The 26,051-nt window shown below is 37.9% G+C and overlaps 1 protein-coding gene across 11 annotated transcripts in view; it reads left to right on the top strand.

Moving 5' to 3' along the window:
- sox6 (SRY-box transcription factor 6) overlaps nucleotides 1-26,051 on the top strand; it is a 252,272-nt gene that overhangs the window by 78,942 nt on the left and 147,279 nt on the right. For 4 of the 11 annotated variants that reach the window (XM_051901715.1, XM_051901723.1, XM_051901726.1 and 1 more), the window contains exons 1-2: nucleotides 11,185-11,555; nucleotides 14,093-14,209. The exons of 1 other annotated variant lie outside the window; for it this stretch is intronic. The gene's annotated coding sequence lies outside the window, so the exon portion shown is untranslated. Of the gene's footprint in view, nucleotides 1-11,184; nucleotides 11,556-11,632; nucleotides 12,577-13,180; nucleotides 13,560-13,954; nucleotides 13,974-14,092; nucleotides 14,210-26,051 lie in introns of those variants that run through there. 6 more of the 11 variants (XM_051901718.1, XM_051901729.1, XM_051901717.1 and 3 more) reach the window with 5 other exon arrangements.

Consider the following 26,051-nt stretch of genomic DNA (forward strand, 5'->3'; position numbering starts at 1 on the left):
CATTTCAAAGTGTCAAACCAAGAGTCTGGTGATGTCTATGGGTCACAGACTCGCTCCTGTGATTGCTTGCAAGGGATTTACTATTAAATATTAGCTTGCATTTGCTTTAAGTTAAACCGTCCTAATACTTATGCTCACATTAGGCAGAGGGATGAAACTCTAAAAGTGCTGTGCTTCTTAGTTGGTAAAATATTTTGTGTTGAAACAGCCAATAATAAAATGTGACATTCTGTACTTCTGCCTCATATTAATCTTTTAATCATATTTATAGATGTCTTGACACCACAGCTAACAGAGCAATTTTGTCTTTACTGTCCCAATACTTATGGAGGGCACTGTATATATACAGTACACTGATCAGGCATAACATTATGACCACTGACAGGTGAAGTGAATAACACTGATTATCTCTCTATCACGGTACCTGTTAGTGGGTGGGATATATTAGGCAGCAAGTGAACATTTTGTCCTCAAAGTTGATATGTTAGAAGCAGGAAAAATGGGCAAGTTTGACAAGGGCCAAATTGTGATTGGCTAGACGACTGGGTCAGAGCATCTCCAAAACTGCAGCTCTTGTGGGGTGTTCCCGGTCTGCAGTGGTCAGAATCTATCAAAAGTGGTCCAAGGAAGGAACAGTGGAGAACCGGCGACAGGGTCATGAACAGCCAAGGCTCACTGATGGACGTGGGGAGCGAAGGCTGGCCTGTGTGGTCTGATCCAACAGACGAGCTACTGTAGCTCAAATTGCTCAAGAAGTTAATGCTGCTAAATCTTCTGATAAAAGGGTGTCAGAATTCACAGTGCATTACAGTTTGTTCCATATGGGGCTGCATAGCCACAGACCAGTCAGGGTGCCCATGCTGACCCCTGTCCACCGCCGAAAACACCAACAGTGGGCACTTAAGCATCAGAACTGGACCACGGAGCAAGTCTAGTCTAGTGGAGTCCATGCCTATATATATATATATATATATAATGCTGATCAAAAGCTGTTTGAAAATAAAATGCTTATAAAGGTCTCATTCTTAAATGTATTTGAAAAATATTAGAATACATTTAAGATTGAGACCTTTATTTCAACTCCACATTTTGCTGACTGTTTCAGCGGCACTTTTGTTTATCTGTTAGTGAGTCAGTACGAATACCACAGCAATTAAAAAGCGTCCGTTACATGATGGTGATTATCATTGTACCTGCAAAGGACATTTCCTAAGACGCTCTTGATTGGACTTTTTTGAGTTGTAGTGTGAGTGGGTCTGCATGGCTGTTAGGACACTTTGTGTTGCAGCCCTCAAGTGAGATCTTTATCTGTAATTGGAGAGTAATTACAGTCTCTCCACTGCTGTATCTTGTTCTTTGAAAGCACCTGTGAGACATGCTGCTCCTCCCATAGCTCCACAGCAGGAGCTGCCACATCTCACTGCATCTGATTAGAAGAAGTGAGAGGTGGGCTACTGTGTGTGTGCGCGAGCGTGCACATTTGCGAGCCTGGTGGGCACGAGTTTGATCACATCCGCTTTTCTGCTTATTTTGCAATAAGCGGGCTGTTTTTCCTCCTCCAGCAGAAATCCACCCAAGACCATCCACAGAGAATTGTGGCATTTCCATTTATTGATGTTTGGCTGCTATTTCATATACATTTGTTATTCCGCACTCCGGATTTCAAAGAGAATAAGAAAAAACCCATTATGCAAATTCTGTCCTGTTCTGTTAAATGCACTGAATGTCTCGAGCACTAATGCTGCACAAAATATTTCACGCTCGTTCAAAGAAGTTTAAAGACACATATGTAAGTACGCCTACAACTGTATTTAGACGCTTTGTCATCCAAGGATTCTGTGACATTGAGTGTTTGAAAAACATTTAACCTTTGTTCAGTCCAATTCATTTGAGTATCTACTGCGTTATTCCTTATCAATGTTTTAGCGCGTCACAGGTCCTATTGTGTTGATGTAATTCAATTCTTGGATGAAAATGTGGTTATTTAGAATAGAATAGATGTTCCTTGGAAATGCAGAAGGAATGCTGTATTTAAACGTGAATACTGTAAATGTCCTTCATTTGAATGAATGAATGATAGATTGAAGAGATTGGGGGGGGGGGAATATTGCTCTTTATTCACCGCCCAGCCAACTGTGAAAACTCTCAGGAGGATTGTGGGGATTTTCAGCAATAATGTCCATGGCAAGAGCTGTAGTCATTGCCAAGAATCATTTACAAATATGCAGTTGAGTATAGACTATTTGTCAATATTGACATGAATCTGGGTGGTGTTCTCTCCACAGTACTACTCCAAATGCTCTCTGGTGAATTGGAGGCGACTGTTTACTAAATGTCTAGAAGTGACTGAATTAATTAGCTTAAAACTGTGTGCAGCATTTTTTCACGAGTCTCCATAAATTTGTCAAAACATGATGTGTTTTGGAGTGGCTCAAATGATTCGATTCTGTAAATGGCCACCTGTTTCAAAGTGAAATCTGAGCGGCCGGAGCGATTTTTAACTATTCTGACCTTAAGAGCGAAATGAAAGCTATGTTGACCCTGGAGTTTGACAGCCTGACGCAAAGCTCTGCTTTTTGCTTTTTTGAATCGAGGCTGACAAAACTCCAGTCATTTATTTCACTGCTCAGCTGTGGAGTAAACAGAGATAAAACAGTGCACAAAAGAAGCCAAAGTGCATTTAGTAGTGAAACACCACAGATGGCCCCTGTAAGGTCAAAGGCACAGTGCAGTCCATGAACCTAATGTGTGGACGCAAACCGTACTTACACAAAAATTAAGCCTGGTTTTGCAGTATAAATGCAAGGGATTTCTCATAACCCTCTATCTATGATGTAGCCTTTATTCAAAATGACCAAATTTGACTTTTTGTGACAAAATACAATATACAATTTATATTAATAGCCTAGCCTAGTGAAGTCTATTGCATTTGTTGTTTAAATGCTCTTAATATATTCTGTTATAATTGTTTAATTATATTGATAATCATATTGCTTATTAGTTTTTTAGTAAAATATAAAAATTACTCAAAAGTATTTAATATTTATTTTATATATTACCATTGAAAAGACCATTTTTTTAAATGTTTTTGAAAGAAGTCTCTTATGTTCACCAAGGCTGCATTTATTTGATCAATACAGTGAAAAAACAGTAATATTGTAAAATATTATAATTATAAACAACTGTTTTCTATTTTAATATTTTAAAATGTAAATAATTCCTGTAATGACAAAGTTGCATTTTCAGCATCATTACTCCGGTCTTCAGTGTCACATGATTATTCAGAAATCATTTTAATATGCTAATTTGATGCTCAAGTAACATTTATTATTATTTTCACTGTTGAAAAGAGTTATTTTTTTTCAAGATTCTTTGATTTTTTTTTTTTTTTTTTTTTTTTTGGAACAATGTAAAAATATTTACTGTATGCTTAATAAAAATAATTTCTTTCAAAATAACTCTCACTGACCCGAAACTTTTTATAGTCATTATTGTTGTTGTTGTTGTTGTTATTGTTATGTCAAATGGTATTATAATGCATATTGTAGAAGGTTAATATAAAACTTAATTAGGACGTCAGCTCTTGTTTTGAAAATGACAGAGTAAAATTGTTGAAATGTTTTCTTATTCACACATGGTGGCATGTGATTGATGCATATGCACCAATCGATGCACTGTACTGAAGAAATGTTTCACATTAGAGGAAGACCTTTTCAGGACGGATTTCAAGAAAACTTTTGGGGGGGATGAACAATCCCTGTCTGGTCTCTCTAAACACTGTAAAAAAGAATTGTTGTTATAACTTAAAATATGTTAAATTAAAATTTTGAGTTCACTGAAATTAAAAAATTGAGTTACTGCAAAGAAGGCAATTAGTTTAATCAACAGAAACTCAAAATATTATGTTATCTGACCCACATTAATTATTGAAGTTGATTTGACAAAAGAACACAAAAGACTGTGTAATGGGTCACACTGTAGCCAAACCTGTATGGGTGTATGAGCATATTGAGCTGGAGAAGAAAGCCACATTGTTACATGCCACATTAGGCATCCTGGCGAGGATTTGTATGCACCCGTTCTCCACTCTCTGACTCTTAGATGTGAAGGGACATCACAGATTCACTATGATATCCATTGTGTGCACCCAACAAATGATGTTCAGCTGTGAAATCACAAATTCATTCCTTTCTGGATCCATCCACGTCTCTTCGGGTGCTAATAATTCAAAGGCACACAATTACCTCGTTTTAAGACTTTGCGTTGTCTCGACATGGCATTCCCAACACTGCAGGGATCCTCATAGCTTCTGCATCTGACTTATGCATTCACCTAAGGGAGGCTGAGATTCTAATACAAAAGGTACTTTGAATCCAAAATGGTATCTTATGCTCTTTTATCACCATTGATTTACTATCTATATTTTTGGTGAGAGATTCTGAATAATTGAGAAGGTCGGCTCAACATCATTCAGTGTTCTTTTATACACATTCCTGCATATCTAACAGAAGAATAGATAAAACTGGAACAGAATATAGGCAGATAATACCTCTGAGTCCTGCCACATCTTCAGTAGTACAGCAGAGCAAAGATTTACTCATGATCTAAAATGTCAAGCCGCCTTTGTTTGTTCTCGACAACAATAAAGACGTTAATATTCACCACGGCTTTCTGATTCAAACAAGCGAACAAGATGAGAGAAAACGGAATCGTTTCAGACAAACGATTACCTCTGCATGCATAAAAGTGCTGTGCGCAACAAAGCAATGAAACATTTTCCCTAAATGCCCAGCATTTACAATACCTACAATGAATTGGGCTTTTTGTAAACATAAATGAGGTAAATGTCCTTGGGCTTTTCAGTTGATCCAACAGTTCTTTTAACTTCAGGAAGCCTTTTTGCTGCACCTATCACATCAAATTAAAGCGAAGCACTGTCTCAAGGCAGAAAAACACAACACTTCGGCTTCGTTTTCTTGCTGTGTTCGCGAAACCTGCCAATTAATCTTTGATGAAACCATTTAATGAGGCTCACCTAAAGCTTAGTTCTGCACTACATGTCTCTTAAGGCGGTTTTCAGATGGGATAGGAAGTTCACGTGCATATTTACCCTCCATTAACAAAGACTGTGGGTTTCTGAATTGAAAATTGTTTTCCAGGGTCAATATTAAAAGCCCTTACTTCAAAGTTAACTTCAGGAGTATTGAAAAAACACTATTAAGAATGTTCTGTTCTTGTATACTGCTTATTTCATTGTGTATTAGATGTTTATGATCTGTCATGTATTATTAATTAACCATTATGGTGTTAGAAATACAATGTTTGAACCTTGAATCTGCATTTGTCAGATCAGAAGCGCAGGGCAAGTTGATTTGTCCCAATGTAAAACTTGGACGGAAGTCTTGGTGTTTGATCAAAGTCAAATCAAATCCGAAAGTCTCGATGGGGGATCTGGGACGTAGTCATTTAGATTTGCATTTATGTAGATTTACACTAATTGGAAAGAACATATTCATAAACCGTCCTAGAGTAAAGAAGCAGAAGCTCTCAGTCATGATGTAATTAAGAGCATGTAGCTTTCTTTCATTTAAACGTTTAATTAATCAACTGTTCCTTGTTAACTTAAAGGGAAATTATAATACTAATAAAAACTTTGATGAAATGTAGAGTGACAAGTAATATTTAGGTCAGCAAATGAGAACAGAGTGTCCCACTTTGCAGTTCCAAATGGGACCGGGGTGATTTGCATGTATGCAAATGAGACATGTATTAATTACATAACTTTACTGTAAAAGTGCTTTACTTCCTTGGTTCTTCCTTTCAGAGAACTTACTGTATTTTGGAGTTATGTGGAAGATAGAGCACTCTGTCCTCCGACTAGAAGTGACAAAACTGTTTTATGTTTGACCTTGTGGAACATGCTTGATTTACAATGACAGCTTTCACAGCAATCTTATGCCATTATTCTCTTGCTTTGTAACCTTACAGAGGGTTTGCTTACAGAACAAATAGACATTTTTTTTAGGGCATTGAATTGTTACTTTAAAAAACACCTTTACAAGAAATATCTTGTAAATGTAACTTAGTGTTCTTAACAAACATGTTCAATTTTACCTTAAGACACACCCATAAGACACAAATTAAGATATTTTTGATGAAATCCGATGGCTCAGTGAGGCCACTATTGAGAGCAAAGCCACCGAACCTCTCAAGATCCAGAAAGGTACTAAAAACATCGAATTAGTGATTCGTATCTCCTATCAAACGGCTAAACTGCTGAAATCACGTGACTTTGGCGCTCCGAACCACTGATTTTATTTGTAAAGCTCCGAAGCAGTGTTTTGAAATCGGCCATCACTAGATATTGTATTATTGTCGTCATTTTTTTTTTTTTTTTTTCAAAAAGTATTCTAGTCGCTTTATAATATTAAGGTAGAACCACTGAACTCACATGAACTGTTTTAAATATGTTTTTACATGTACCTTTATGGACCTTGAGAGGCTCAGTGGCTTTGCTCTCAATAGAGGCCTCACTGAGCCATCGGATTTCATCAAAAATATCTTAATTTATCTTCCGAAGATGAACGAAGGTCTTAGGGGTGTAGAACCACATGAGGGTGAGTAATAAATGATTATTTTCATTTTTGGGTGAACTAACCCTTTAAGTTGAAATGTCATAAGGCTGATCTTTGTGTTTCAGAGATGTACACGATGCAGATTAAGATGCAATGGACCATTCAACTACAAAGAGTTTAGAACTTAATTATTAATATTGAAGATCTTTATTAGATTACTTGAGAAATGATGCTATGCACATGTCCTTTCTGCAATACTTTTATATTTAATTAAAATTGTCATAAACTCTTTGAAATGTAATAATGGATTGGGTTTTCCAACCACTGACATTTAAAGTAGCTGTTCCTGTGTTTCCTGCCACATAATGGTTTGCAGTTTGTCATTTTCTCTCCTTTTTTTTATTTATTTTTTTTTTATACACAGACACCGAGTGATGCTGAAACCCTCCAGACAACAACAGGGCTGTTTCGTGCGAATGTATTAAATAGAAAATGTTGTGGAGAATCTTCATCCAGTGTGTCAAGTCTCATGGAGTAACACAGACACGGTTCTGTAGATTTCGGCTAAAAATGTATCGCTCATTAATTAAACACATCAGACATATTTCCATGGCTCCTGCAGATATGGAAATGTCTGAAATGAGTTTTTAATAGAGGCCTCTCATACGCACATCCTCTGTGAGGCATTTGAATGTACCAGACAAATATATTTGTGAAGTGTTGTTTGCCAGTTCTCAAGTAATCACAGCAAATCATATGGCAGCCTTCATATTTCCTTTGACAGAAGAGTGCGGCCTAATTAAACATGCAGAACTGGAGAAGAACACATGTTAATTTAATGTAACAAAAATGTTGATTTTTATGCAGGCCTTTTTTAAATATTAATAGGCTAGGCTTGAATTTCACGATGCATCAAAGCATTTCATGATATGCTAATGCGATGAATGCTGCCTCTTTCTCTAACGAGCTGGACAGAACATTGGTCCAGACCAGACCTACAGGCTTGATCCCGCTCGCTCACACCCGCAAACTGCTTAATTACAGGCTCATATCTCTGAAAAGACCTTGTGATTTTAGGATTTTGTCAAAGGGACCGCAAAAAAACGACTTATACATTTGTTCAGAGCTAATTAGTTAAGACCTGAACACTATTAGGGAGACGAAAATGAATCATGTCCTTGTTAAAACCTATAAGTATTTGAGTGACTGTTTTGCACAGTCAAGGCCAAACTACATCAGAAGCAATAACCAAGGATTAAATAAAACAAACTTACAATTTATTCATGAATAGAATTTGGTTTTAAAAGAAGTTTTATTACAGCTCTCTAAAACGTTGTGGTCTTTTACACATTGGCTCTATCAAATTTGCAGATTGGAGAAGCTCATTAGTCAGAATTTCTCTTTTAATTGAGACTTACTGGTACTGTAGGTCCTTTACTAATAATGTGATAGCAGCCACCTGTGTTTTTTATTTGTATAAAACATGTGCATAAAATTAATAAATAAAATTGTTAGGTTTAAAAATGTTGATGTAAGCGCAACCCCATACCTAACCGTTAGCTTAAACTGAAAAGATTTCAAAAACCAGGGTTGATTCAAGAACACGTCCTACTTGACAATCACTGCATGCATTAACATGTAATCCAGAGGTGTAATTCCTCGAGTAATCAATGGGTGGCGCATTAGCCCTGTACAATACATTGATGAGCGGCGTCTACCTGACACTCTACCTGCCTTCTGCAGGAGTAGCACGAGCTCTGGTTATTATTCAGCGCAACTCTACGTAAAAAAAGTAAGACGTTCTTTTTAATGCATAATAATGGCTAAAAATACTAACCCACCGAAATACATTTTAAAATTTAACGATAAAATAATTACTTCCTGGCATAAACTAAATTTCAGTGGTAGCCTATACTCTCTCTGAAAACCGTTTGAGCTGCTTATCCAGACAGTGAATACGCACAAGACGCCTGAAAATGCCGTCTAGGCAGGCAGCTCACTAGGTTTTGGGACACAGCCTATGTGTTTACCTTCAGAGAAACACTTGTCTGAAAAGACTGTAGGCTGCATTTTTTATTTTATGAAGTGTTTTGCGCGGTGGCAGTTTGAATGTGCCTGTTTACATTTTTCAGCTTGTGTGAGAACATCGACATATTTTACATCTCTAAACCAGTCAGAAAATATGTCCGCACCTTTTCGCTATATTAAGCAGGAAATTTCGAACAGCCAAACGAATTTCAAATAAAAAATAAGTAGCCTAATGATTGTCAGTGTTTGAAAATGAGGCGTTTAGGGAAACTTTTTACTCAGACATTGTTATACAGCATTTGAGAAATACTTTCTGTGTCAGCTGGAATAGGCTGTAAGAGAGAAAAGTTTCAGTGCAGTGGCTTTATTGCCTTGAAGGCAAGGCTTTGTTTGAATAATTAATCTTCTCTTTGGTGTAGATAGAATCTAGGGATGAAGATGTGACGCGTGGATAGGATTTTTCTCAGGAAAAAAGGGAATGTGAAAATGAAAGACAGACAAGAGCCAGAACAGATGTGATGAGATGTTGTGAAAGGATATCTATTCTGGCATACCCGCTACATCCTTAATCCTCTCTCTCTCTCTCTCTCTCTCTCTCTCTCTCTCTCTCTCTCTCTCTCTCTCTCTCTCTCTCACTCTTCCTCCCTCCCTCTCTCCCCCTCTCTTTAGCCCTGTGTGACTCTTCAGTTAACAAACAGCATTTTCTTCTGCATCTGCCCTTATCATTGTAAGTACAACATTGTATTATGTATGTATTGTTTTCTTTCGTATTGCATTTCTGATATTTTCACCACAAAATAAATATACATTTAAAATAAGATGCACGCAATTTTATTTATTCAAAAACGCGACAGTTCACAGTTAATGATGCTATTATTCACTTTTATTTTTAACTACTAACTTGAGTTTTTACTGCCTGTCTTTGTAACTGCTGACAGGACTGTATTTATAGTTTCAGATCTCTGCTGTCAGTGTTGTATATTTTTATTTTTAATTTTTTTTTTTCATCTTCACAGTCTGACTAACCAGCATTCCTAAAGTGCGCTGTACATTCAAATAGCTATACTCAAACTCATCTGACCTGATCTTTGTCCGTTTAAGAGCGAGCAGTTTCTTCACAAATTAATATAATATAATTATACAGTGGACCGTCTATAAAAAGCTGTTTGCAGAGTAATGTCTCCGTAGTTTTGTTCATGCACTTTATTGGTAACTTCTTAAATATTTCTATATCTATTAGTGTAAAAGAAACCGTTTCACAGCTTTGAACTAATCAGTGTTAAGTCAAATATATATGATTTTTTTTAAAAAATAATAATTTATTATACGCGAAAATCAGGTTTGTAAAACATTTGTGAATATTTCAAAATCGTTTACCTCAATTCAAATAATCATACTTGTCTCCGTGAAATTAATTCGGAATGCAATTTTAAATATTGTTTTTAAAAAATCAGTTTTTGATTTTTGCACTGAGACAATGTCATTATTTCCCCAGTTCCAGGGAGAGACTGGAGGTGATGAGTTTAAATTCTGATCAGAATGCCCTATAAATGTAATTCATTAATATATCGATCAAATAATTTGCTATAATAACTGAATATGATGCTGTTTCAACAGACAGGATTCTTCTACATTCGCTTTTGTAGAATGACCTGAAATGGCCTTCGGTTGTTGGCACAAGACTAACTTCAATAATTGTTCCAGGTGTAAAACAATGTTTTACAATCTTTTGAGAAGAAGGTGCGTTGGATAAATGGACACAGCAAGCATTCTAGCGGAACTACATTAACCATTTTTCAATTTTATAACATAATATAAACGTCTGTATGAGAGACATATTGCGATTTTCCCTCAGCAGTAAAGAAGGATTTAGCTTATAGGTAACGTCAAATTCCATGAAAATGCTCGTATAGAATTTCTCATGAGCAGATCAACTGACGTTTGTCTTGTACTGTTTGATTTCTACAGCATAGATCCAACTTTTAAGCAAGAAAATAAATAAGAATTTTGCCGTCGCTTAGAACTTTTTTCGACATGTTATCCTCAAAAGTAGAGTAACGCAGTGGAAGAAATCACACTTTACATTTTCACCTTTATATCTCCATGTTTAGGTTAAAATTTTCATATTAGGCTATATATATATATATATATATATATATATATATATATATTATATATATATATATATATATATATATACATACATATATATATATATATATATATATATATACATACATATATATACAAACACCTAGTAAGTTTTTTTTTTCTGATCAGCATGTGCAAATTAGTTTTAATTTAACCATTTTTTTCATATAGCTACATAACTTTAACAAATGACGTGACGCGTGAATATTTACAAATGCTTTTTACGCGAAATTTTATAGACTATGTTCATAATGTGGCACCTGATATTTGACATTGTATCACCTGAGTTCTTACTTTCCCCCCTTACAGTCTACACTATTCTACCCCACCCCGTTAAGAATCTCTCTCTCTCTCTCTCTCTCTCTCTCTCTCTCTCTCTCTCTCTCTCTCTCTCTCATGTGTTGTCTGGGAGGGGGAGCCCTGCCTCTTTCCTCAGATCAATGCCCTGGCCACTCACTTTCTGATGTTGCACGACGGGAAATGCTTTGAATACTTGCGACATGGCCGCTTGCATTGATTGCCAAGATTGACAGCAGTAACCATCGTCTTCTGTCGCTTCTGTTTTAGAGTAGAGAGGAAAACGCGATAAATATACTTACAACTGCTCTCAGCAGTTTTGACAGTTCAACTTCATACAGCCAAAGCGGGATTCCCTCTACGGTCAGTGGAAGCGACACAGTTCAGTTTTTTCTTCTTTCTTTGCTTCTACACACCAGTGTTCATTATTTTTAACCTCTTTTAAAACCAATAACGGGATACGGCGAAGACGAGGGCTTGTTTTGGTACCCTGTTCACATCAAGGTAAACTTTTATCATTGGTAACCTGTCGTCCGTGATTTCGTGTCTTTTCGTCATGTTGTGTTTACTGTCATTTGGCGTCGTAACACCGCAGCTACCGTAGTGATATACTCACGTTTTCTTTACAGAAGCTTTACAGTAAGTGTCTAAACTATTTGAAAGGGTTTTGCTTGTTCAGGATTGATATTTGTATTAACGATCATTTTCAACGGAGAGTGACGCGTGATACTCCGTAGACCGATACGACGAGGAGCGATTAAGAGCTTCTTTCTTATCAAAAAATGTAAAAATCTTGACGACTAACAGGGAAAAAAAGTTAAACAGACATTATCCACGCGGTTACTGTTTGTACTCCCAGCAATTATGTTTTGTTTGTACTTCATTGTCCGCTGTTGAACTATTGTAGTGTTGCTCACTCACAAACGCACGCGCCGAAGGGAAACACTGATGCGCAGGTTTGATTTCTAAAATGCACGGAGGATAATTACTCCAGGTGCAGTGCTATTTAATTAGTTGTATCTCTGATTAATAGATAGCATGTAGTTGTCATCCGGACGGCGTATAAGTTCCCTGCACAGGAGGTAATTTCATTTGTGTCCACAGAGCGGTACTATTCATTGACAATAACGGGAGAAGCGCCGCTATAGGTAGTACAGTAGGCTACTGGCAAGTATCCGATTCGATGTCGTTTTAACTTTCTCTCTATTAAAAACTGGATATGCTTTGTGTTTTTAAGATCAGACACCTTGCCAGCCCGTGAGAGATAGCTAAGCAGGTAGTTTAAAGAGAAAAAAAATGTTTGAAGGCAAAATTGTTCTCTAAGCGAGCATGGGAATTGTTTCTAACTTTCGCTCGAGGTCAGGGATATTGACCTTTGAAGAATGCATAAGCCATAAATTAAAATGAAGTCCTCATCCAAAGCGGATCCATTTAGAGACAATAAGCAACTTGGACAAGCAGACTGCTTTTAATCTCCCAGCTTGAAAAAAAAGGTGCTCTGAAAAACACTGCATTCAGACTGAAAGTAAGTGAATTCCGGGAATTGTTACTTTCCTAATTATTTTATCAGAATGTGTGATATGTAATCTCTGAGCAATTACGGCGCTTATTAAAAATAAAGGCCTTTTGTTTACGTATTTATCATTTTTATTTTAGAACATCAAACCGATAGCTTAACTGTAAAAACAAAAATTAAACAACAAAATCAAATAGCTGTTTAAAATTTCATTCACATTGAATTTCTATTCAAAATAAATCCAGTAAAATAATTTTAACGTTTATTTTTCGTTATATGCGATTTACACTTTGCATTAGTGTTTATTCTTATTCTGCCTCTGTTTTAAGTTTTGTGCTATCCGTGATGCTTTTGAGATTTCCAGAAACAGTGCGATGAGGTATTGAGAGGACAAATGAAGCGCAATGTGTGTGAACTCAGTCTGTGGGACACAGATAGCCCATCATCTCATGGGTGTTTCCCAAAAGTAGACCCTCATAGGCACAGATAAGCCCTTTTCGACTGCTGCACTAGATACGATAATATTTTCATAAGGAACATAACACAGCACGCCGACGTATGACGGAATGTAAAGGTTTTACAAAAACTCCTGAAGCCCCTCAGACACATCAAATGGGACGTTTAAAATATTACAAAAATTAAAACGCCTAAATTACTTATTGTTAAACACTTTTCCGGCGCTAGAAAGCGAAACACTCTCCTCCTTTTTTTCTTTTCTAAACCTCAGAACAGAAACACAAAAGCTTTGTTGTTCTCGCGCAGGGACGCAACCTGACACCTTAATTAAACACAGCTTAACTTTGCTAGTTTTTCTCTCCTGAAATTGTGTCCAGTCTGTAAGAATAACCGGGTGTCTAATAATACATTCTTGTCTTAAGTGAGAGGGGGCTGTTTGAAAAACAATCCCCTTGGCTTGTCCCTCTGTTGGGGTGAAGTTGAGCCCGTAATGGCATTTTGTTTTGAGCAGTTGCTGTTAGCTGTTCCCTCATAAGGTAAGATGGCACTGGAGCCCAATGGAACATTTATAATTAGACTGCCAGTTCAGCACATTGTCCTGATTGCTATACAGGGAAATGCTGCACTCAATAGAGATAGATTTATTCACAAGGGTCTCTGTTTCCTATCCCTTACATTTATCTACTTATTCTAAAGACAAACCATGGTCACCTTTATTAATTCATCGAAATTTAAAAATCTATTAAATGTGTTATTTGCCAGTACAATATTAAATATGAACTTATAAACCCCCCTTCTCTTTTATTAGTGTTAGGCTAACACACAAATCTACGCATCCGTTTTTTTCTTCACGGCTCGCTGTTTGAAGTTTAAACGCAGTTTTCATTCAAGCTCATTTTTAAATACATTTCCTGGATTTTCCAAATGCTTTCTTTATGGACAGAAATTAAGTATGAATGAAGGTTTATGCGCAGTTTCACAACGATATCACAGACAAATACACTTTCATTTTCGCTGAGATTAAAGCGTTTGAGGTAATGACGATCTCTGTTGTTGTTGTTGTTTTCAGGACTTTCTGCCCGTGGATTTGGGGAGGAACTTGTGGTTTTGAGCAAGTAAAGAGCATTTCCTAACTGGATCCAGAGAGCAGATACCGACAGATCGCAGACGAACGCTTATGGTGCCAGTAAGTTCAGAGATTTGGACCGTGTTCTATTCTGCCATGCCTCGCTTGTCTTTGAATAGATCTAATGTTCAGAGACTTGACAGCTGGAATATGTATTTTAACACATGTAGTGTGTGATGTAGGGTTTTAGTTTATTTTTTTTCTTTTATACTCTAATCATTCTTACAGTTTATACGGATTATTTTTTTAGAGATTATGCAGTGATGATAGTTTTGCATTTTTCTAATTGAGGCATCACACCGTAAGGGATTAAATGACGAGGCTCTAAATCGTTGTTAAAACACTTGCGGAGTGTCAGTATGATACCTTATGCAGTGACTGAGTGATTGTAATTTCATGCCATCAAAATGAATTTAATTTAATCTTTAAATGCATGCAAGTTTTTTTTTGTGTGTGTGTGTGTGTACAAAAATATGTTTTGTGGGTTCTCCTAAATTTTAAGATGCTTAATAGAAGTCAGACCACTCAGTATTCCATATATTATATTAATAATTTTAAAATGAGAGAATCATGTTTCTGCTCATGCAGGTTATAATAAGTTCAGTTGTTTAGCTATAATTTAGTAAGCTCTCCGTTATAAAGGGAGTTTAGATTACTTCTTTGGGAACATTAATTGCATAGCTGGCATCAGCCGAATGCATTATCAGTTCAGAAATCTGGACAGTAAATGAACTTTGAATAATTCCCTTTCATGTGCCACAGTCTGTTGTTTCTAGAGGTTGTCTGCCATATGTTTTAGTACTTGTGAAATATCGTCTCAGATTTCTCTACCAGTAATTGAGTTTTAATCAGTGGTTTTACACAGCTTTGGCATTTATTTAATTTTTATTGCCTCTGTTTTATTATTTACATTTTTTTTTTTTTTTTTTGTTCTACGTTTTTTACTTTAGTAAAGCAGTATGTCTTTAATGTTTAAATGATGTTTATACGTCTTAAGTGGATGTATATCTGAAAGATAAAGTAAGGGATGAAGTGAGTGTAGCAATTTATTTTTGAGCTTAAGCAGTTTATTTATTAACAGTCGCGTTCTTATCAGAACCAGTTCTTTCAAAATTATATTTCGTCTAATAATTTATGAAACTTATACTCTTGTTTTAGCTCTTGTTAATTTTATTTTTTTTTAAATTTTTGTTATGAAGTCATGCATAATCTTGTGTACAGTAACATATTTAGTGGAAAAGAGCAAGTTGAGGTTGTGGGAGATGCTCAGGTGTAAGTGTCGTCTGGCTCTGTCATGTATTGGAGGGGTTAGAACAGTGCCAGCAGAATCCTAATGATAAACAACACTGGAGGTAAACAACAGCAGGCCTGGTAAAGGTAAGCAGCACGCCAGCCGTAGGGGAGGAATGCATGAGGAGGAAATGTGGCAGCACATGTTGTGACATCTGTCTTTATAAGTGTTAGCTAATTTGCTGTGGAATATTTCAACAATGATCAAAACCGATGGCAACATGTTTATTAGAAGGCTTTTTTTCCCCTTTTGTGGCAGAATCTCTCAAGTTTCTGGAATGTGTTATTGAAGCTTTGCTGCACTTTTAAATTACAGTAAGTTTGTCTACTAATTAGCGAAATAAGGATGACACTAGGAAGGTGGCGTTTTCTTGTGGATGATATTCAGATCTTGAATGAATGTACATAAAGCGTGAATTTCTTTTTGCAACTGCTCATGTTCATACACAAGCTGACGTTTGAGGCTTTTCTCGCAGCCGTCCACTGCATTCCTGCAGAATGATAGATCCATTGTCATCAAGGAAGATGGCACGCTGACAGCTGCTCGAGATCCTCAGGGCTTCCAGTATCTTCTATGATTTAATGATTTACATAGGGAGGAATGCTGACCCTGGACACACCGAAATGAAATCAAAGCTGTAACAATCAAATGACAGATAGTAAATAAATAGATTTGTAGTCTTGTGAAGACCTTTAACATTAGGACTTAAGTATTTCTTTCCTCCTGCGCAAGTACAAATTATCCAACCTATACTTATCTGTGACTTAACAACACGCCCAAATTGCAGTCTTGCTTCTGAAAAAAAGATAGTGAAGCTATAGCTTAAGAGGCCTTGTGAAATGCCAATACAGATGGCTGTGTCTTTCATCGACAGTACACACTGAAAAGGCTTTTTTTTCCTACAACGTTTTATGTTTTTTGCTCTTTTGCAACCTCAGGTCTAGATGTTGCAGTCACACAAGGATAAAAAATTGAAGACGTCTTTGATGTCTTGGACACACTTTGTAAATGAAGGGCATGCTTTTTTGCCCTCTGCTGAAAACCCATGTTCACCTACGGCCTGATGCTGCACTATGAACCGGAGAGATAGAAGCTTTTCACTCCGAAATGTTACTAAATGCTTTCTTTTCCTCATCTTCTCACAGCATTTGCCTGATAACAGAATGTGCTAGCACAATATGTTTGAATATGTTTGAATATGTTCCATCAATACACACTATTGCTCGAATCAAAATGTCCCGAACTTGGTGTTGCATGACACATAAAGCCTACAATTCTTTAAAATTAGGTGCATGACAAATATGCCTTCTGTATTATTGAATATTTTCCTATCGCTTTCTCTCTTAAAGCTCTTTTATAAGTACACATGAATGTGTAGATTTAATGCTAGGGATCTCTGGGACCGTGAGGTTGTTGACACTGGCTTTATTGGTGGTTATAATCAGCATTATCAGGTCTAGGCTCTGGTGTAGCATATTGTTTTTTTCAAATCAGAAGATTTCTGCGGTGCAGAGGAAGATTCTGAGTCCATTTCCATTTCAAAGGGGTTTGCTGTGCTTGCTGGCAGTAATTAAAATGCAGTGGTTTGGAGCCTGTATACACACACGCGCTCTGGGGTGGAGGGTTTGCTGGGAGAGAGTAAGCGTGGGGAACCGTGTGCAGGCGGTTGACTCCTGCATGCGTCTCCAAATGCACTTATAATTTTGTACAAATGTTTATGCCAGTCCGTGCTCTTTTGCGGAGAGCTTGTCTCCTGGCCAAAACCATTTCAAGACAAAGTTAGTTTGCTTTTTCCTTAACCTTCTTGTTGTGGCCTCCTCTCTCTCCCTCTCGCTCACTACAGCTGCTCTCTGACACACAGGCTTTGGCACGTGTTTAACCTTTAATTGGTGCATGAATAAATAATGAAAATAAATCTTTTGATATGGACTCTGTGTTTAGGACTAGTCCTTCGCTGTTCGCAATTTTCTTTGCATTTTTTACTTCATCCTCTATTTCTAAGTAGTTATTATTAATATATAAAAGTAGCAAATATTGCTGAATTAAAATTTGTCACCTTTTTTAAAAAAAAGGAATTCACTATTGTAGATGCTGAAAAAAAAGTCTGTTGCAGATGCTGCACTGTTATATAGGCATCAGGAAATTAACTAGAAAGTACTATGATTTTGCAAATGTTTCTTGTTCGTTTTTTATTATTAATAAGAGGAATTCATCATACTTATTGGGGTAGGAATGATGTGTAATGAGTTTAGTATCTCAAAATCCACTTGATATAATAAGCATTACATTTTTATAATTAAGACTCAATAATTTCCTCTAACACACCAAATGTAGTGACTTTTTATTCTAGTGTTTATAACTTTCAGAATGTGAATTAAATATTACATCATCTTATGGTGAAAGCGTGCTGTGTTAGCCAAATCATTGTCAAACACAGATTAAGGGAATCAGGCCATGCGGTGTTGGGAGCTAGGCACTTTTTTTTAGTACGAGATTTGTGATAATCCTGGCCTTTCGTGGTAGAGAATAATTGATCATTAACCTAAGATGCTATGTTTTCCATTACAAAGGGATCTGAGCAGAAGACTCCGCCCACTCTAAATGCTTTGCTATTAGATCAGATGTGAGCCAGTAAGATCAAGCTGGCAGATTGCCCTCTACCTAACTCTCATAGTACACATGTGATTAAGAAGGTCAATATGTGATGCTCTTATGTGATGGATGAGTATAATATTTAAAATGTTTTGATATACATATTTTAATATAATATTTTTTTTTTTACATACTTTGTATAATCAGTTGTTCATTCAAGCATAGGATAGAAGGCATAATTATTTTTGTTTAGAACTGTGTCAAAGAAATAGCCACCCTGAAGTTGAGTTCATCTTAAGACAAAAGGGCCTTTGAATTCCCTGGGACTTTTCTGTTTTGTGAAAGAAAGCCTGTTGCTGTCTTCTTAAATGGTGTTGTAATAACTTAGACTCAGTTTTTTGAGAATCTTCTAGAATGAAGAAATGCTGAAGCTGGTAGCTAATTGCAGGCATGTTTTTTGATAGGACATCTGAAAGTCTGGAAAATTTTATGGAAAAATCAGGAGATTTGACACCAAAATCACATCACCCACAGTTTGTGTGTGCACGTATGTGTGGAAAATCGGGATGCAAAATGCCTAAAGCAAATTAAAGTGACAAAAGAGGCTGGTAAGGAGAAGGGAGGAATGCTGTGGCTGTGTGTCTGACAGTAGTTCATCTGAAGTATTTCTGAAACCAGCCCCTTTTGTTTCCTATTCCGTGATTATGTGCACCCGCTTGCAGTTTTAAAGGCTTTCTGCCGTCGGTGTACATGTGCGTCACAAGAAAATGGCTTCAGCAGACCAAACCGCAAGTGTTTTCTCTCTCTCTCTCCCTCACACTCACTTATCTCCCTCTCTCTTTTCTTTCTTTCTGAAGAAGTGAAAGGCTCTGCTACCTGACTGTCAGTGTAATAAGATGTAGTGCAGCAGCAAACAGACAGATTGAGAGAAAGCACTTGACTATCGTTATGGATGTGTCCATGAACAGCTTTTGATGATGGGTCAAGTGGTGACGGCTGATGTGATGAGAGTGTGTGTGTGTGTTAGCGTGATCTGCCATTCTTGCCTTCAGAGTTTAGAGAGCGGCTTGTCTAAATGGTCTCTATGTGAAGAGACTAAGCAGTTAATGATGTTAGTCTTAATTCAGAGCTGCGGCTGTGGAGCTGGGTCTCCCTGATTCCGGAAGGGATCATTCATCATTCCTGGGGTCACGGTACTACTAGCTTAAAGATAGTGGACATGAAAACTCTAAAGGTACGGCACATTTATTGTTGTTTGGTGAATTTTCTTGTGTGAAATCCAGTCCACACTGAATCCAATCCACGCGATCAGGAATTTCACTTGAGGGTGAAAGATTTCCCCACGTAGATTTCAAGTTCAAGTTGGTCAAACGGATTCACATCACTTCTTGGTTTGAAAGTGACTTCTGTTGGAGCTGTGCTTCATACATTGCTACACTATTGACTATAGACAATTGACCTTTTTTGCCTGTGGAACTTTCCTGTGAAAAAAATTCTTAATGCCTTAAAACAGCTTGAATGTAACTCTACACCCTTGCCTCATTTAATATACATGGATCTATGAATATGATAATTAGCCCCTCACACAAGCTCAGATGAGATCCACTCGGTCAACTTACTGAGGTAAATGCTGCACAATGGAATCGCTTTTTACAACGTTAGACACATAACGGTAATTAATATGATTACCATGTTCACATTTACGAGTCAGATAGCTGCCTTCTAACAATCAGTATCCTTAGAAACACTTTGAACAACTCAGAACATCAGTGAAGAAAGGCATATAGTTCATCATAACATCGTAATATGCATCATACGCCCGCCATATTGCTAAATCTACACGATTTTTCATATCAACAGAAAAATATGCCAGGATAACCTTCTTTCGAGACAGTTAATGATATGCTAAAGCCCGTCGGCGCGTTGACATGATTGGTTACAAGGTAGTTTATGACGTCAGAAACGTCATTGATTTCAAACCGCGGGTTTGAGACTGTTTTTGGTTTACTGAAATTTTAAAGAGAAAATACTCAACAATGGTGTTGACTTATGAATTTGTATTAAAGCATGTTAAAAACACCAGATAGACAACATTAAAAACTTGATTTCCACCACAGGGGGACTTTAAACTTTAATGGCAAAACCTTGAAGTAGTACAAATTCAGTCCCACTATAGATTTCACACTCTATTCTCATCCATTCATACGCAAGCAAAGACATTTCATCTTCTGTTTTGAGTTTGGTGAACTCTGACTTGAGAAGATCTAAACAGATTTAAAATACGGACATTTAAAAGCTGCAAGTTTTGTGGTGTTGTGGGGGTAATTTCGTATATGTTGAAACTTAGTGTGACTGCAGTTTAGTCCTGCAGTGTATTCAAAGTAAAGTCTTTCCTTTTCCGTTCTCTCTCTTTATGGCTTTGCCAGGATATATTAACCACACCATAGTGAAAACACCAGGCTGGAAAAAGTGAATGTTTTCTTGCAGAGGAGTGGAAAACAAATTGAAATTGAATTTAAAAAATTACCCTCTTTTTCATTAGTTTGTCATGTTAAATCCTTGGGCAGGAAGGTCTACGAACATAATTTAAGTCCTAATTTTTCTTATGAGTAGTCGTGGTGACAACAGCACTGTAATGTGGTGATCTTTTTTTTTTAATAGGATGGCAGAAATCTGTTGAAATAATGGAGAAAATCTTGCGGTTTGCCTCCCATACATTTCTTTGGAGCCTCTTTGACATCTATCAGCATACCCACACTGGCACTCAAACAATCACTCTGAATCACTCATCGTAGGCCAACGTTCAGGAACATACAAACTCCAGAAAAAGAGAGAGAAGCTGGAATAAGAGAAGATACTGGCAGGCTTACAGCCCCACCAGCCTTTTTCCACCGGCGGGTATGTCATCCTGCAGAGCTCCGTCATGGGCGTGCAGCTGAAAAGAGCTCACTCATAACACACACTGTTTCTCTAGCAGGAAAGAAACCGAAACTATGACACAGGGCTAAACTAACCCCCCGAGACCTGCCAGGATGCAAATAAGACATTTTCTCCACAACACTGGTAGTCTCAGAGCCAGGCCTTTTTTTTGCCTTGTTCCATTTGGTACTGGAGCCGGGAGCTGCTCCTGCTGTTACCTTGAAAGCACTTCTCTCCTCCTGGACCATTTTTAGCAGCTTCTACTATTAGAATGTTACTTTAACGTTATTTAAGCATTGTATTAATATTTCAGAGTGCCACATGTTGGTAATTGGGGAGCGTTGAGGTGTGTGCGCACTTAGGGGATGCAAGCTTGAGCGATGATGGCGCATGAACGACTTGCGGTACGGTGTCAGAGGGGAGGAATGTTTTCTGTCTCTGATTGGAGGTGGTACTTAGATGACAAGAAAGAGAAGTTGTGAGGGGGGAGGGAGTGGTGGAAGAAAGGAGCAAAAGATGGCCCTACTCTTCTTCACTGTTGCTAAATTTATTCCATCTGCAGGGTGGAGGAGTTTGGGCTGACTCCAGACCAGAGAGAGGCTTCTAATTAAATCGTCATCATTATCAACTTGTGGTCAACGATCATCCTCGAACGCTCGCTCTTCCAAGATGAACATGGAACCAGAGTGGCTTTTCCTTCATCCCTTGTGTTGGATGGAATTAGAAAGTGAAAAGCAGAATAGGAAAGTGCTACACAGGCCTGTTTTTCTTTTTTTTGTTGTTGGCGTACGACGAAAAAAGGCACTCAGCCACTTCCACTCAGGGTTAAACAATTACTGCACATCAGAGGGAAGTACAGGAATCTTAGCTGAGTCTGCTAGACTTGCTCGCTTTCAGGGGAAACATTAGCTGTAGCGTTAGCATGTTCAAACCTGTAATAATTTCAATTAGAGCCGATGGGCGTGTTTGCCATATTTGGATCAGCACTGTTTGGGAAGTGCTCCCCTTAAGGGCTGACAGCTCTTAATACGGTATTCCAAGCATAGATATGTGAGTGACACTGAAGAGTGCGTTAAAATGCTTTATCAAATCATAATTACAGCCCCAGTGATTAAAGGGGAAGTGACTCTGATTAGAAGAGTTTCTGGGGACGTGGAAACGGGATGAATATTCAAATGGGAAAGGCAAGGAGAAATATTATTTCGAGTTTTGTTTTTTCTTCTCTCTCTCTAGAGTGAGGTATGTGTCTGCCAGACTGCTGTGCAACCACAATGCTATGATATCATCTTTACCACACAGATTTCATCTGGGCCCTTTCAGCTCTAGCTATTGGGCAGAAAATGTGCATACAGATATCGGCCCATTAATGTTCAGCTTCTCGCTCTCTCTCTCGTAACCCTCTGATGTATGGCATTGTCTACAGTAGATATTTAGAAGACATTTTTTAATCATTTAAACTGTGTTCCAGACCACTGTGAGTGATTATGTTTGAGACGTGGACATGAAAGAACTTTTTGGAGAAACTCTAAGTACATTACAGGATATTTGAGGCACCCTCATAAGGTAGAGGTTCTCCAGAATGTTCCAGCTGTCATGATTTTTAAAGTATCTTTTCATTTCTTTAGTGTTTAGAACTGTTTATGTCATTGTGTTTTTTATTAAATTGATGACAACATTAAATCAATATATACAGTGGGTACGGAAAGTATTCAGACCCCCTTAAATTTTTCACTCTTTGTTATATTGCAGCCATTTGCTAAAATCATTTAAGTTCATTTTTAATGTACACACAGCACCCCATATTGACAGAAAAACACAGAATTGTTGACATTTTTGCAGATTTATTAAAAAAGAAAAACTGAAATATCACATGGTCCTAAGTATTCAGACCCTTTGCTGTGATACTCATATATTTAACTCAAGTGCTGTCCATTTCTTCTGATCATCCTTGAGATGGTTCTACACCTTCATTTGAGTCCAGCGGTGTTTGATTATACTGATTGGACTTGATTAGGAAAGCCACACACCTGTCTATATAAGACCTTACAGCTCACAGTGCATGTCAGAGCAAATGAGAATCATGAGGTCAAAGGAACTGACTGAAGAGCTCAGAGACAGAATTGTGGCAAGGCACAGATCTGACCAAGGTTACAAAAAAATTTCTGCTGCACTTAAGGTTCCTAAGAGCACAGTGGCCTCCATAATCCTTAAATGGAAGACGTTTGGGACGACCAGAACCCTTCCTAGAGCTGGCCGTCCGGCCAAACTGAGCTATCGGGGGAGAAGAGCCTTGGTGAGAGAGGTAAAGAAGAACCCAAAGATCACTGTGGCTGAGCTCCAGAGATGCAGTCGGGAGATGGGAGAAAGTTGTAGAAAGTCAACCATCACTGCAGCCCTCCACCAGTCGGGGCTTTATGGCAGAGTGGCCCGACGGAAGCCTCTCCTCAGTGCAAGACACATGAAAAAACACCTGAAGGACTCCAAGGTGGTGAGAAATAAGATTCTCTGGTCTGATGAGACCAAGATAGAACTTTCTGGCCTTAATTCTAAGCGGTATGTGTGGAGAAAACCAGGCACTGCTCATCACCTGTCCAATACAGTCCCAACAGTGAAGCATGGTGGTGGCAGCATCATGCTGTGGGGGTGTTTTTCAGCTGCAGGGACAGGACGACTGGTTGCAATCGAGGGAAAGGTGAATGCGGCCAAGTACAGGGATATCCTGGACGAAAACCTTCTCCAGAGTGCTCAGGACCTCAGACTGGGCCGAAGGTTTACCTTCCAACAAGACAATGACCCTAAGCACACAGCTAAAATAACGAAGGAGTGGCTTCACAACAACTCCGTGACTGTTCTTGAATGGCCCAGCCAGAGCCCTGACTTAAACCCAATTGAGCATCTCTGGAGAGACCTAAAAATGGCTGTCCACCAACGTTTACCATCCAACCTGACAGAACTGGAGAGGATCTGCAAGGAGGAATGGCAGAGGATCCCCAAATCCAGGTGTGAAAAACTTGTTGCATCTTTCCCAAAAAGACTCATGGCTGTATTATCAAAAGGGTGCTTCTACTAAATACTGAGCAAAGGGTCTAAATACTTAGAACCATGTGATATTTCAGTTTTTCTTTTTTAATACATCTGCAAAAATGTCAACAATTCTGTGTTTTTCTGTCAATATGGGGTGCTGTGTGTACATTAATGAGGAAAAAAAATGAACTTAAATGATTTTAGCAAATGGCTGCAATATAACAAAGAGTGAAAAATTTAAGGGGGTCTGAATACTTTCCGTACCCACTGTATGTGTGTTATATATATATATATATATATATATATAAATAGAGAGAGAGAGAAAGTATATATCATATTTTTATATAGTTATTTTGAAGTTAAAAGAACATTAGGACTTTTATTTATTCATTTATGACAAGTTTTTTTTATTTATATAAAAAACAAAAGTTGTGAAGCACCAAGTAAAACATGATACTCTCAGAAATAAATGTATCTTTAGGGCTACAACAGCTTGTCCCTGGGTCAGTACCCATAAAGGTACATTTTTTGCACATTTTATTAATATGTTGGTTTGAATTTTTTATTCATTTAATAATTCTTGCAGAGGGTTAACCTGCTCATTGAGAATATATCAAGATTGACTTTCTTCTCTCTAATTTGCAGTCTTATTTAGTTCTGAATGGCCACTGTACGATAGCTGCCAATTATAATCGGGGGAAAACATGGGTGGGATGAACGGCGTTTGACTGTTGTTTTCGTATTCTATCAGCCTGGCATGCGGGCTTAATGCAGAGGAGTTTCAGAGCAAATTGGACTTGAATCTGTGAGGAATGTGAAGGGGAAAATGTCCTCTCTCTCTCTTGCTCGCTCTCGCTCTTTCTCACTCGCTCTCTCTCCACTCTGTTGCGCTTGGAGAGCTCGATGACTATCACACGTTTTTGTGAACTTCAAGGTATGCACTGTTTAAGCAAAGGAGATAAAGGAGCATATTATTAGTGGCCGTCTTCAGCAGGCAGATTAGGATTGCTTGAGCCTTTTCTCCCCTCACCTTTGTGAGCCTCAAACACTGACTGCCATGGGATAGCCTCTATTTTATAAATAATTTCAGAGAGCGTTCATAAAATGTAGGCTGTGAAATAGACAGCGAGAGCCTCACAATTTTACAATTTCACAACCGACTTCCCTCTTAGAATGACAGTGGCTAACCTGACTATTACCGCTTTTGATTTCTGCAGGGCATGGTTTTGCGCTCGGCGAGCTATACATAAAAAAGCTTAGTGCCGACTCTGAATTTATGGCTAAATGCTGCTTATCTTGCAGCCTTTTCACAGACTTCAGAAAAGAGTCATATTTTCACCTCACTTCAAAAAATTCCCGCCTGTGTTGTTGTGTACTTGAGCCTCGGCTCTGTTGTGAGCCACACAAAATAGAAGCAGTGCAGCATCGACTTTACCATATTTTATACATATGGGATTCTTTCAGCATGCACACACACATACAGTATGGCATGTAAACAGCAGTGATGTGCGGATGTTTCAGGTGAAAGCTAATTTTTTTTTATGTTCTATTCATCTACATTTTTCAGTTCTTCGTCTTGTGTGTGTTATGAGAGAGCACTAATCAAGTCTACCCTGAACGCGACTCTTGAGAAAGCTGGAGCGGAAGGTGCAGGACTCGATTGTGTGTTTAGCTTGTGTCGTGTTGTATTCACATCGCTCCCAGCGCTTAAACACCTTCCCACATGCCTCCTCAAATCACCACATTTATTTATTTACATTTCGGGTTCTCTCCAAATTTACCCTTCGAAGCCCAGTAGGCAGGGAAAATTTACATTGCTACATAATCTAAGATACATTTGAAAATAGTGTGTGGCGAACAGTAGTGGTGGTGGAAGCCTCCTGATATTTTCATTGGAGCGTTGTCAGCTTTTCTAGAGAATAATATGAACCATGTGTCCCGTTGGTGAGAGAAAATTAGAGACCCTTCATGTGACCCACCTGTCGCGCTTTCAGCGGTGGTAATGTTAATCTCATGTTGCCATCATCGGACACTAGAGCTGTAGAACGTGTGTGTCGACACCAGGGAAGCTTCTCA

Source organism: Ctenopharyngodon idella, chromosome 7 (assembly GCF_019924925.1).
Source record: "Ctenopharyngodon idella isolate HZGC_01 chromosome 7, HZGC01, whole genome shotgun sequence".
Taxonomy (NCBI): domain Eukaryota; kingdom Metazoa; phylum Chordata; class Actinopteri; order Cypriniformes; family Xenocyprididae; genus Ctenopharyngodon; species Ctenopharyngodon idella.